We start from the raw sequence: 7,044 nt of genomic DNA, 5'->3' as shown, positions 1-7,044 counted from the left end.
AATATAACATTGAGCCCGGATGGCAAATTAATTTAGCATTTAGGCACTTCTAACAAAGAACCTTTCAATCACATGCATCCGCGTATATAGGAGCGACGCTAGAGCCAAAATAGAGTCACCACCAAACGACTTCGAAACTCTGACCGACGTGAGCGTCAAATTGCACAAACTGGCAACGCGCTCCTTCTCATACGTACGCGTTCTCCTGCACAAGAGGTTAAAATTGTTAGGTTAGGCTTTAATTGCTTAAGTGTAAGTATGAAATAAAATCTGTTAACTTGACTTGTACAGTATTAGTTTAGACAAAGTGATGTAGTTACTCGTTACAATATTCCTTATCACTAAATATTGTAAACTTGTAAGAAAATTATTAATCAAATCTATAATGCTAAGAAAAACGATATTTTACTCACCATCAGTAGGAAATGCAAGCAACTTGTCTTGATGTAGGATCCCGCGCAATATATGGTGGGCTTTTATCTGTCACTGAAAGAGAACATCAAATTTTTTGGGGATAACATTCCACAGTCTTCTTATCCGAATGATGAATGGCTGCCTTCAAAGTGCTCACCTCCAAACATGCAACTTCGTTACAGACTCAGATGTTCTCCACAGATCTCCATTTTGTTATATTCTAAACCCATCTCCTTGATCTACATGTTAACAGTACATTACTCAGTCACAACAATAGCTTATAGATAAAACACCGAAGAAAACATCGGTTAGGAGAGACTACTCCTAGTTTTCTTCAACAAACCAAAGCCACACTGAATGACGCAGATCACCATTTCAGCTAATTTCAGTTAGAAATCAGTCAGTTTTGCTAAAATATGATTGTCGATATATCACTCACCTTGCTTTTATCTTTCAGGAATAGAAAAAAAAAATAAGACAAATTAGTCTTTTCCTAGTATTCCGGCAGTTTGGAGCCACACAAAATGGAGTACCACACCTCGCCATGTTGTTTACCTTCGGAATCTCGGTCGTGTGCGCGCCTACCGCTTGGTGCGCCACTGTCACAATAATAACACGGGCAGAGGCGGAATGTTCCCTCTTATCCTCTTTGCCACCACAGTACTACTACTACTACTACTACTACTACTACTATTATTAATATGTACTACTACAGCTACTACCACTATTACTACTGCTGCTGCTACTACTGTATATTATACTACTATACTACTATATACTATATACTTTTTCTTTTTTCAAGTGAGAGAAAAAAATCTCACTGAGGTGCCAGTCCCAAAAGAGATATCAAAAGAATCATCGAAAATTGAAGAACAAGTGTCTTGAAACCTCCCTCTTGAAAGAGTTCAAGTCATCGGAAGGAGGAACTACTACTACTACTACTACTACTACTACTACTACTACTACTACTTTTACTTCTAATACTTCTTCTACTACTACTACTACTACTACTACTACTACTACTACTACTACTACTACTACTTTTACTACGTACTATTTCTACTACTACTACTACTACTAGTACTACTACTACTACTACTACTACTACTACTACTAATAATAATAATAATAATAATAATAATAAAACTATTGCTCCGTACTAATACTACCACTACTACTACTGCTGCTGCTGCTGCTGCTGCTGCTGCTGCTGCTGCTGTTGCTGCTGCTGTTGCAGTACTTTTCTACTAATGTTCCTCGTCGCACTATTTTAATCCACAGCAGACAATTTAATTACCCTCATGCCGTTTTCATCCTCGTTCCGGCCACCTGCAAGGCTCACTGTGATGCGTCCCAACCACACAACAACATCCATGCCCACGTTGTCTTTAAGATTATCGCAACAACATAATTATTTCTTCAATATAAGCACTTTTTCGGGCTGGTTACTTTATATTTTATTTTTTTATATTTTTTATATATATTTTGTGTGTGCTGTCGCTTCACTTATCTCATTTCTAACGGATTTTTTTTTGTCTCTCGCAGGAGGCTAAAGAAGATTTTTATTTATTCACGTTTCTTTATGAAGAATTTCGCGGTACTTTTTTTCTTATCTATAAGCTTCTTTAATTTGCACCCGACGTTCCACCTTTCAGAAGAGTGAAGCGGCAAGCCTTAACAATCTCGCCAAGTCAGGTCCTCCCCATCCACCACCTCCTGCACCGTCAGCAGACTCGGGCATTATGCACGCCACGCCGGACTCAATGCCATTAACATATTTCACGGAGACAAAAGGGTGGGTGTGTTGCTGGGATGGAGTTGCAGGGTGCGGGTGGCCAAGTTATTGGGGACCGAAGAGGACACCCTAGTAGTCTCCCAGGTTCTGGCGGCAGTGATGGTGGTGGTGGTGACGTAGATGATGTGTGAAGTTCAAGATGATGATGATAATGATGGTGATGACAATGATGATGATGATGATGATGATGATGATGATGATGTTGATGGAGGAAGAGTAAGAGCATGTTTTAATTGTTATCGCTATTGATACTTGTCATCCCCCCCCTCTCTCTCTCTCTCTCTCTCTCTCTCTCTCTCTCTCTCTCTCTCTCTCATTTCAGTAATACATTCTCGTACATAGTAATCACACTGAACATCTCTTCTATCCATCACACACACACACACACACACACACACACACACACACACACACACACATACACACAGCTTCCACACTACTGATGCATTACCAGCCCATCACCCATCTCCACACCACTTCACACACGTCACCACCCCAGCCTCCCTCACCCCATCAACACACACACACACACACACACACACACACACACACACACACACACACACTGTCTCTTCGGAGTACAGGTGTGGCAGCAGTAATCACAACCGCCGCCATTTTCAACGATCTCGGTAAAAATTGGTGACCAGTTATCGGACAGAAATTCTAGTGAGGAGAATTTCCCAACATTTTCGAAGGGAAGGGAGGCACGTCACTCTCTGATTGGCCTAATATCACCCCGTTAGGCAGCCATTAGGAAATGTTGGCTGGCATTACAGGCTGCTTCATTTTATAGAGTTTTACATTAAGTTACCATCGTGGTGGTTTTATTGGCCACCGTAACTGTTGGGAAAGGAAGGGTGATGGGGTGATGGTGGAGGTGATTGCCGAGTCCACTACTGGTACTACGGGCGCGCTTGTCTTTTTCCTCCCCCCTGAAGCCCTTACTCAGCCTCCCTCCACATGAATGATGGGAGGAAAAAAAATGTGTTGACTACCGCACAACTTACCTAACGAGGACTTCCGTTCACTGGCTAGCAGACGTTGATTTACTGTCACCTTATATAGTTCTCTCTCTCTCTCTCTCTCTCTCTCTCTCTCTCTCTCTCTCTCTCTCTCTCTCTCTCTCTCTCTCTCTCTCTCTCTCTCTCTCTCTCTGGCATCCTTTACTCTTCCTGGGTGCATATAATTAATACCTTCATCAATCTCGCCAGACCCTGTTCCCTTATCACTCGCACCTCAGCTGACCAACCTTTCTCACCAATAGCCTACGGGTAAAAACATGAAAATGAGAGGAGCCAAGATAGCATTTATGCGTACACATCTCTCCCCAACCTTAGTCATCAGCTGCGAGGGTTGTAAGGCTATAAGCAGTCATGATTTTTTGTATGTTGAATCAGCGTTTGATCATTGCATTCAAATATTCATTGACTGAAATAGACTCTTTTTGCCAAATTCAAATTTTACCAATGCAGAGATTCATGACGATGCATTTATCTTACAGAACAACTGAATTAAAGATAAATTAAGATACATTAATATAGATTAACAAATTGTAATAAAGTAACAGCTCCATCATTTGTTTTGTCTTGTTGCAGAAAAGTGGCAAAAGAAGAATGTACAATAATTTATCATTAAAGAGGACTTTATTGAACAAAAGTAGAGGATACCAGTTCTAGAACAATATTCGCGATCTTCCAAGTTTAGTCAATAACACACCATATTTCTATTGAGTTATATATTATTTAGTTTTCTTATCTATTATTGTATTAATAATAGCATTTCTACCTGTGCTAGACGACACGGTCTTCCAGCCTTGTAGCAGGGATGATGACACCATAAATTTTGACATGAAGGCGAAAACAACAGAAGGAATGTCGGTAGAGAACTATTAAGATTAATACAACTCACACATGAATGGTCGCCGGTACCAATAACTTCGTTCCATTGAGAGCTTGTAGTGGCATACAGTTTTGTAGCAAATGATGATACACAATATGACATTTATTTGCAGCCTCATTCATCACTTGTTGCGCAAAACTCCGCAGATACTGAAAACAAATGCTTACAGAAGATGGAAACTTTCATGGTGTTGACAATGCATTGTTTTTATTTGACGAATCTAGTGAACAGGAGAACAAAGGCCCCAACGTTGATATTAGGACCTGAAGATCGTTATGGTCCCAACATCTAAGACTCGCTTCATACCGCACGTTTCATGCGTCCGTCTGGACACTGAGTGCGTTATCAGTGATGTAAAAATGTATCTGTCTAGTCTACTTTAAAGAGAAAATTATTTCAATAATATAATATACGATTCAAAATTCTTACATTAGAAAATAATACATAAATTTCAATAACTTTTTGGAAACTTTTATTTCGATTCAAAACTTCTTTATATTTACTGTTACATTTACTGGTAACAGTGTTGCCATCCCACACAGGGATAGTTAGTACCTCCGATTAATTTTCTCATCGAAAGCGACGTCACTCATGACGCACTCCGGACATACGAAGCGAGTATTATGAAGCACACTTAAATCGTTGTAACTTCGTTATCCTGGCCAGAGGCTCAGTCCCCAGCTGCGGCTTGCCATAGCTAAAGGCTTACCTCTCCTCGAAATAGATTTCTCAGTGTTTTTATGCATTTCCTGGTCCATATAAAATAGATTATCACTAAGATTTGCTTTAGATTTCTTTAGATTTCTAAAATTTCTGAGAAAATTCCTTAAAATTCATTTTTTAGTTTTAGATTTCTTAAAACAAGAATATTTCTCAAAATCAAGATAATTACTTAAAAGTGGAAGTACTGTCCTTCCTAACCTAGCGTCTCGCGGAGCCATCCGGATGAACTCAATTTAACTCTCAGTGAGAAAATCATTCGAGAGGAAAAAAATCTTTTATACATTTTTTTTTTTTCACAATGTGATGTACACTTAGGTGGAAGTATATAAATTACATATGATCATAATAAGCACATGAGGATATGCAGTTATATATTATCCTAGAGAAATTTCCAGTAAGTGGAGAAACAGAGACGACATGGCACATATTATTTTACGAAAAGGAGAGCACGAAAGAAATGTTCACTGCTCTTTGTTTGTTATCCTATGATGTCCGTGGTTATGAAGGCAGTGTGACGAAAGCGCTGCCATTCTAACCGTAATGCTTCGTAATTCGATAAAGTATGTCATGCACTATTTTCCTCTACATCACGAACGATAAGATTTGAAATAGATTAATTTACCAGATAAGAAAGATCAATACCAATCCGAGCTTCCTAATTTCAAATTACGAGTATATACGCACTCTGACAAGTATTCTCATACTTGTAAATTTAAAGTTTGTTTGTTTTTGTTTTATTTATTTATTTATCTATTTATTTATTTGTGTGTGTGTGTGTGTGTGTGTGTGTGTGTGTGTGTGTGTGTGTGTGTGCGCATATAAGTAAAGCAAGGCATTATAGCAACTTCCTGATTGCAAATTCTATACAAACAGCTACACAATCAGCTGTGACTATGTAATAATGCATACGAGGATTCTTTTCATCAGAACAAGTTGATGATATTAATACTGTACTTCTGTTATACTCCTCTATTCTCAGCAATTCATGTATAAGTTATTGCTACGGACTGCCACTAGTGTTGTAAGCGAATAATAACTTGCTGTACCTGTCAAGTGTCTATCACATAGCTGTGATAATATTTATGATACAAAGAGTACAATTACACTTCTGTTATTTCGTAAAGAGTAAAGCGCAGACTGTCCACAGTGGCAAAACAAGAGGACATTTATATGTCAAGTCGAGAACAACGGAGGCTGACCCTAACGGACCACCTCCCAACGAGGACTTCTCTCCTTGGTGTTTACTTATTGGTGGTGGCGGTGTGGAGGGCGGAAAAATTAACACCGCTATACATATCTCTTACGTTTATTGCTAACATCAATTATAATTTGCTTTCTCATGGAAAATTAATGTAATTATGCCATTTGAACGCTCTCCTCCAGAAAAAGCCAGTTACTCAATTACCAAAATGGTCAGGCTCATAGCGCTCTCGGCCTATGAGCTTCAGGTAGTTGGAGCATTATTACACAATAGTAATATGACAACAGTGATCAGTTCGGTATAACGTCAATATTGTGCTGTTTCATTGCCACAAAGCTTCAATATGCACAGGGAAGCTATTACGAGTCCCCCTACATCAAATACTATTGCTCCGAGATAGCGGTCAATACGACCTACAGGAAACTTTGCAGTTCACCTTTTTTCTCCGAATTTATGAATCATCAACATACTTAAATTTTAATTGCACTCTTGCATCATTGTAGTCACAGAGTACACTAATTCCTTTACTTCCATTGGTTTCTATTTGCAGTGTTATAAGTATTATCTTGTTGCAATACTAAAAAGATCTCCAGGTAGAGTGTAACCAGAGGGGGTTAATGCAGGCCCGCAAGCCCGAGCTCACACACACACACACACACATATTAATATTATATCATGACACTACTACTACCACTACTACTACTACTACTACCACCACTACTACTACTACTACTACTACTACTACTACTACTACTACTGCTACTGCTACTACTACTACTACCACTATTACTACTATTGCTACTACTACTGCAACTGCTACTTCTACTACTGCTGTTACTACTACTTCTACTACTGCTGCTACTACTAATACTACTAGTACTACTACTACTATTCCTGTTACTACTACTTCTACTACTACTACTATTACTACTGCTGCTAGGAAGAGGAGGTGGTGGAGGAGTAGTAGCAGCAGCAGCAGCAGCAGCAGCAGCAGTAGTAGTAGTAGTAGTAG

Source organism: Scylla paramamosain, chromosome 4 (genome assembly GCF_035594125.1).
Source record: "Scylla paramamosain isolate STU-SP2022 chromosome 4, ASM3559412v1, whole genome shotgun sequence".
In the NCBI taxonomy this organism is placed as follows: Eukaryota; Metazoa; Arthropoda; class Malacostraca; order Decapoda; family Portunidae; genus Scylla; species Scylla paramamosain.
Note: the sequence above shows the minus strand (reverse complement) of the source record.